This window comes from Centruroides sculpturatus, unplaced genomic scaffold (assembly GCF_000671375.1).
Source record: "Centruroides sculpturatus isolate CEXI.00-Female unplaced genomic scaffold, Cexi_2.0 scaffold216, whole genome shotgun sequence".
Lineage (NCBI taxonomy): Eukaryota > Metazoa > Arthropoda > Arachnida > Scorpiones > Buthidae > Centruroides > Centruroides sculpturatus.
Window position 1 is genome coordinate 174776 of NW_019386955.1, and position 7238 is coordinate 182013.

Sequence of the window (7238 nt, forward strand, 5' to 3'; positions counted from 1 at the left end):
CTTATGATTTTTAATCCAAAATAATTTGAAGTAAATTTTAAGAATAAAAAAAATTTCGAATGTATAACTTCTAGAATTTTTTAGTGATTAACTTGCAACATTTGTTATTGGTCATTTAATTACTTAATGATATTACATATTATTCTGAAATATTTTTAAGACGTCTAAAGTTATCAATTAGATATTATATAATTTTAAATAATACCGTAATTGAAGTTTGCAATAATTGCAAAACATATATTTTGGCCTATTTTACATAAAGCTTATTATCATTATTTTTATTTATTTTTTCTGAAATCTAACAAACATATAAAAAATTTTGTCCAAATAAAAGTAATATAATAAAAATATTAATTTGTTTGTGCACTTTAATTAAATAACGAATAAAATAAAAATTTATTCAGTATTTTTCACTGAAAAATAAAACTAATTAAACAGCCGAAGAAGTTATTCGAGACGAATGAACTTTAGAATAATTTTAATTTTAGTTTATCCAAAAAAAGAAAAGCGAATTTTATAATTTTAGTAACCCTATTACTTTCAAATGTAGAATTTCTCAAATATTTATGAAATTAATAAAGATATATTTGTAAATTCAATAATAATCTAAACACGAAAAACATAAAGCAAACCAACTAGAATTCTTTTTATTATAAATATTCCGGCAAAACTTTATCTCTACCTACAAATTAAACGGAACAAATTGGTTTAACATTTTTCATAATCAATTTAATAAACAAAATGTTCCTATTTTGATGAAAGTTTAGAATAATTATAATAATTATTCATAGCAAAATCTAGAATTTAACTAAGTTACTAATATGAGAATATAAAACAGCTATTCAAATATTTTTGTATNTTTTTAAAACTTTGATATTATAGTTTATTTAGGCCAGCGAAAGGATTCTCAGTGATTTATTGCAAAACTTTTCTTAAAGATATGAAAAATAATATAATAGATTTTATGTAAATAATAAAGACTATTAAAATACTGTAAATGTATTTTATTATTTATATTATTCAGGGAATTAATATCGCTAAAAGGCAAAGATTTATTGTAAGTAGGATAGGTGCTAAGTAAGGTGACATTATCTTATATTAAGATAGATTTATAAAGTGATTACCTCAGGAAATTCGTCAGCAGTTTTTCATTATCAAATTAGTAATTAATCTAATTTTTAAGTAAACCAACAGCTCTTAGACTTGTATTTATATATAATCTATAAGTAGAAGTTATTTCTAACCTAAAAACGAGAATTATAAGAGATTTTTTAGACTATTTTAGACACGTTTCTGAAGTTCCGAAGATTTTTCCTGGAAATATTTGGTAGTAGTTAGCTAATACTTTCTTTATTCTAAAAATTAAGATTAAACAAAATCTAATCAATGCGTTTTCTCTATCGGAAACATCCCAAATAGAACAAAAGATTAAGAATAATAATTTTATTTTATAAACAAGAGCATCAGCACATTATTAATTAAAATATTTATAAAATATTTTAATGTTTGTTCTTCATATGAAAATAATTTTAATTTACAACGAAAGTTAAATTTTATTTTGTATTGTAAACTATAGAATTTTATTTGGTGGCTCAAACATTCGCTCTAGTAAACTGATTATCCTCTTCACCATTAAAGGTTAGGCCACACTTAACTATAACAGTCAATTGCAATAATATCGATTCCAATTTTTAAATCGAATAATATTCAATTCATTTCTAATGTTTAAATTAAAATTTAGATCATACAATTCATGAATTGAAACATTATTAATTTATCAACATTATATAAAGCTGTTTAATATATCGAAGTAAAATTGTTAAGAATTAGAATTCTAAATATTATAGATTACTTTTAATTCCTATATTTGTATTCCCAATTTTTCAATTAATAACATTATACGCTTATTTAGGTATGTAATAATGCTAATATTAAAATTATCAATCTATAATATAATGTCATATATAATTACACTTATAATTTTAATTAAAAATAACATTATTAAATAAATTCGATTAAAAAGTTGTATTCGTTTCCCTTTATATTAGTCTATTTACATCTGTAATAATCTTAAATCAAAATAATTAAGCAGCTTTATAACAAATTAAATATTTATTAAATATTTAAACATTGTTCAATAAATAAACCGATTGATTCAGCATAAATTCTATTTATTTGTTTACCGGAAATAACAAAAATTATTTTTATAAAGCAAATAAGTTCATATCAAATTCTAGATAAAATATGAATAAACCGTGATTAAAGTTTACAAATAAGATATAAAATATGAATAAATGCGCGTTACGTTCTATTTCTTTCAATAATAATTAAAATCTTTTAATCTTGAATGGATAATTCATAATGCCATTTTATAACAATAAGGCATCGAAGTTGAAGGAATAAATTTTACATCAAATGTAATTTCTTAATTCAATACATTTTTATATTAACAATTTTCATAAATCTTTTTTCTATTTGTAAATTATTGAATAACCAATTTTGACATATAATTTGATTTAAATTATAAATTATATTTTTATATTTTGGAAAAAGTTTTGTTTATTGTTTATTTACTTTTATCATAATTACTAACGTCGCTAGTATTTGAAATTTTATCNAATGAAGCTCAATTAAAATAAAAATTATTTAGTTTTTCTTAACATATATTTAAAATTTAGATACATTATACGATGTAATTTTATTCAATAAATTGGTTGGAAGAAGAATTTTCGATATTCCTTGTCGTCTAACGCATACTGATTATGTTGAAATAATACACAAAAAATAATCAGACATATTTTATTTTAAAAAGACAAAACTTCCATTCGCTGACAGCTCCGCATCATCAAAGAAACCAAAAGCGTTATCATTACTGGAAGAGGAACAGCCAATTAACTCTCAGGAGGCTGTCACGTGCGCCGGCGCCTATGACGTCACTGGAGTAAAGAAAGAAAGTAGAGATAGGAACAAGAAAGAAAATGACAAATTTTACTAAATGATTAGTATTAAATAATCAATATAAAATAAAAGCAATATAGATCGGTTACATTGCATTTAATAGTTATCACATTCATATTTTTAGCAGGTACGCACGAAAGCATTGGACATTAGGTAACAGCCTGGTCCAATTGTCAAGTCATCGCATTGCCTGCAATTATACAATTCGGTAAGCAGAGATCAATCTGATAGATCTCGTATCTACACATATAGATCGTAATGTTAATTTATCACTTTATTTATCAAACATCACACATACGTCTTAGATTATATAAGGTCTATTCCGGAATAAAAAAAAAAAATATATATATATATATATACTTAGTCTATAATATTTTATATGTTTTAATTCTAATAAATATGTGTTCGAATTAAGTTTAATATATGTTAATTTTTAAATACTAGCATAAGATTTTAATAATAAAATTATAATCTATAGAGTAAACATGTTATAGACTAGATGTATAGAAATTTAATCGTAAACTTATGTCTACTTTGCATATATTTATATAAACAATATAAGATTATTTGGCTTTTATGTTTAACATAAATGGTTGGAATAATACGCTTAGAATAAATATAAAATTAAAAACAAATCATTAAAATTTTTAAAGGTTATCAATGAACTCAATCGGAAATTTTATTGTTATAATCTATAATAAACACTTTAAACTGTAAAAAATTATACTATGTTATTGTTTCATAATGTAAAGTGCTATGGGATATTGGGAGTTATAACAATATTTATTTAAATAATAAAGCAACTTAGTAGACAGTTTCTTAAAAGCGTCCTTAAGGAATATTCAAATAATATAAAATAAAAATGATTTTATATAGTAATAAGATGTAACTTACTGTTTATCATTATTTTCAGTATATGCCAGATTAAAATCATAGTGATTGTTACATTATAGAAAGTATCAATAAATAAGAATAACAATATATAGAGTCGAAGTTAATATTTGTAAACAACATAAGATTAGGATCCTCATTATTTTATAACAGGCCTATATTTTTTCACATTAAATTTTTAATCAAATAAAAACAGATTTTACTTTCCATTTTCTATACTTAAAACTTTCGTATAAGTAACAATTTTTATTATTCATATTAATTAATTAAGATTAAATTTTAAAATAAATTTATATAAAAGAAATATATTCAATTAAAGATTATATATTCATTTGTAAGTCTTAGATTTAAAAAAAAAATAGATTCCAAAAGATGTTCAATTAGACAAACCTATTCAAAAAAATAATCTTAAAATAACCATTAAATAAATAAATGAATAAATTTTATAAAATTTCAAAAAGGGCGTTTATGTTAGATATAAATAATTAATAAAATTTAACTTAATTTTATAAAAAGAAATTAATTTTAATAAAAATTAAAACATCTACTCGTCTAGAGCCTTACCTATTATTTTAATTTAACAATAGTTACCTGTATAAAATTATTCAATTCAATAAAAAACATTATAAAGTCCAAATAAAATGTTTTTTGAAATATCAAATAATTATATCTTATAAAAAATCTAACTTAGAAAATAATTATACAGTTCTATAGATTTATATTTATTTATTTTACATTTCACATTCTGTTTTAAGTCTGTCTAAGATAGGTTAAAATGATGTGAATAGCTTGCCTACTCCTTCATCCTTACAGCTGTTTCGGTAACCAAGTTTTTTCTTGAGTTAAGAACTAGTCTGGAAGGGTTTAGCTGGTCACTTAAATTTTAGCAGACATTACATATAATTTAACTAAAACACGAGTTATTTTAATATTTATCAGTTGAATAATAATTAAATTAAATATTAAAATTAATCAGTTTTACATGAAGTTTTATCAATAATTTGATTATTTTTTTATTTTAGTGATTTCAATAATTATTAAATATTCATGCTTTTTATCTATGGTATATAAATCAATAATCATTTTAATTATGAAAGAGTTTGTTATTTATGTAACCATGTTAGTTTGAATAGTAAATTGGAAAATTCTATGCACTAATAATAAATTTGGACGTATATGTAATAAAATATTACTTTTAAAAATTTATATGCCTATGTTTATTTTTATTATTAATAAATTTGTTAAAATTTATATAATTTTTATAAGAAACTTAACATAATAAACGTTGTAGAAGTGATGGTTTCGAGTTAGGAGTTACACAAGAACATAAAAAATCGTCTATAAAATGTAATGTTGATTACTATAGTTAATCGCTTGCTGGACTACGCTGTTACTTTAATGTTATTAAATAAAATAGACGAAAATTTAATAAGAAACTTATTCAAACCATACTGTAAATGTTATTTCCATCGGTAATATTTACTCCATTTAAATTACAGGGAAAAAACATAGCAGAACATCTAAAACAAAATAATGTTTGATCGTATTTATAAATTATTTATATTTATTGTGGGCGTTGCTATCCTGACAGGTAAATTCTCATTACCAAAATTAGTCGCCTATAGACATTGTATTAAGTTAACGCCTAATACGTATCTAAATTTAGAATATCTATGAAGATTTATTTTTTATTAATTAGGTTTCTAATCGACATTATAAAGATTTTATAATGTGTAATTTAAAAATAAATGATTAAAGAATTCTTCGGCTATTACATTGCTTATAAATAGGTTAATCAAAGGTAAGTTGCTTTTATGAAAGAAAGCCTTATATAAATATTGTAGAATAATCTTTAGTAAACCGTGTAGATTATACTGCATCTTTATATCAATATCATTAGCCTAATATAAATTCTGTCGATTATATCTGTCTGATTATATCTCTGTTACAATATTTTAACAATATACATAACTTTTGATAAGCATTTTTTAGAAAATTAAAAATATTTGTAAGACACAGTTTAGTATTTTCTATTAAATCCTAATTTATACGCTTAGTTTATTTTTTTTTATAAAAATTAATTCAGCAAAATACTGATTAAATATAATGAATATTTATGTCTTTATTACGGTACATAGGATATAACAGTTTAGTTTATTTATTCACTAGAAGATATCTAGACCTACATAGACCTGTTTATATTATAACCGATAATGTATTTTTCGTTACGATTATAAAAATGTTCTTAGAATATATATATTTTTTTAAATGTTTAAATTTATAAATATATAAAAATGTTATAATATAATTTCGAGTATAGTTAGAGAAATATAAAAATACTGCTAATACAATGTCTTTTAATAGATTTTATGTTTAATTACAAACCTATCAAAGGGATAATCTGAAAATCGTCACAGATGACAAGTATTTGAAAACATACAATCGCTTTGTTAATGTTTAAATATATTCAATTGCGATATCAATTTCACTACGCGTCAAATCGTAGTGTTACTTTAGACGGGTTAGTATGTTAATAATATTTATCATTAAAGATAAATTTTTAATATTTGAAATTACAAAATGAATAAAATACCAAAAGATGTATAGTTTATTTAAATTTTAATTATATTAAATCTCGAACTAATTTTTAATGTTTTAAAAATTTTCTTTTCTAATTATAATTAATAACCTTCTATTAAATCGTGTAAAGTTTCATTAGTCAAATAATAGGATATTGTGTATAAATATTATACATAGAATGATTCAAATATATTCAAATTTTTTAATACTAACTAATAAAACCAAATTTGAAAGTAAAATATTTTTTATTTTATAGGTTAGGACAAAGAAAGTGTACAAAATTAGGTTTAGTTGATCTCTTAGCGACCAGATACAAAGGTTTAAGATATACTTCACTAATTTTCTGATTACAAGAAGCACATTTGTGGTATTAGTAATTTGCATCCATTTAGATATAGTCAATGAGTATGAAATCGAGATTGAAATCATCGGTCTGATAAACTTCAATCCCATGTTCATATACTTATGGCTATTTGCATACTTGCATTATATTATATTAAAATTTCATTCATCTGTAAAAATGTTTGTTGATATATATGCTTTAGAGAATAATAAACATTTCAAAAATAAACTTTTCATTGTTAAGTTTATAAAAGTTTTATTTGTTAACGGAAGAATTATTTTTGTATAAATCTTATTACGAATCAAAATTATTTTGATATAATACATTATATTTAGTTTAATATAATAATAATTATTATTATTATTGAGAATACGCAGTAATAAAATATTACTACTTGGTTAACAGTAATGTAATATATTTCTAAACTGGTTTCATAAAATTTAAATTAATTTATAAGAAATATTCA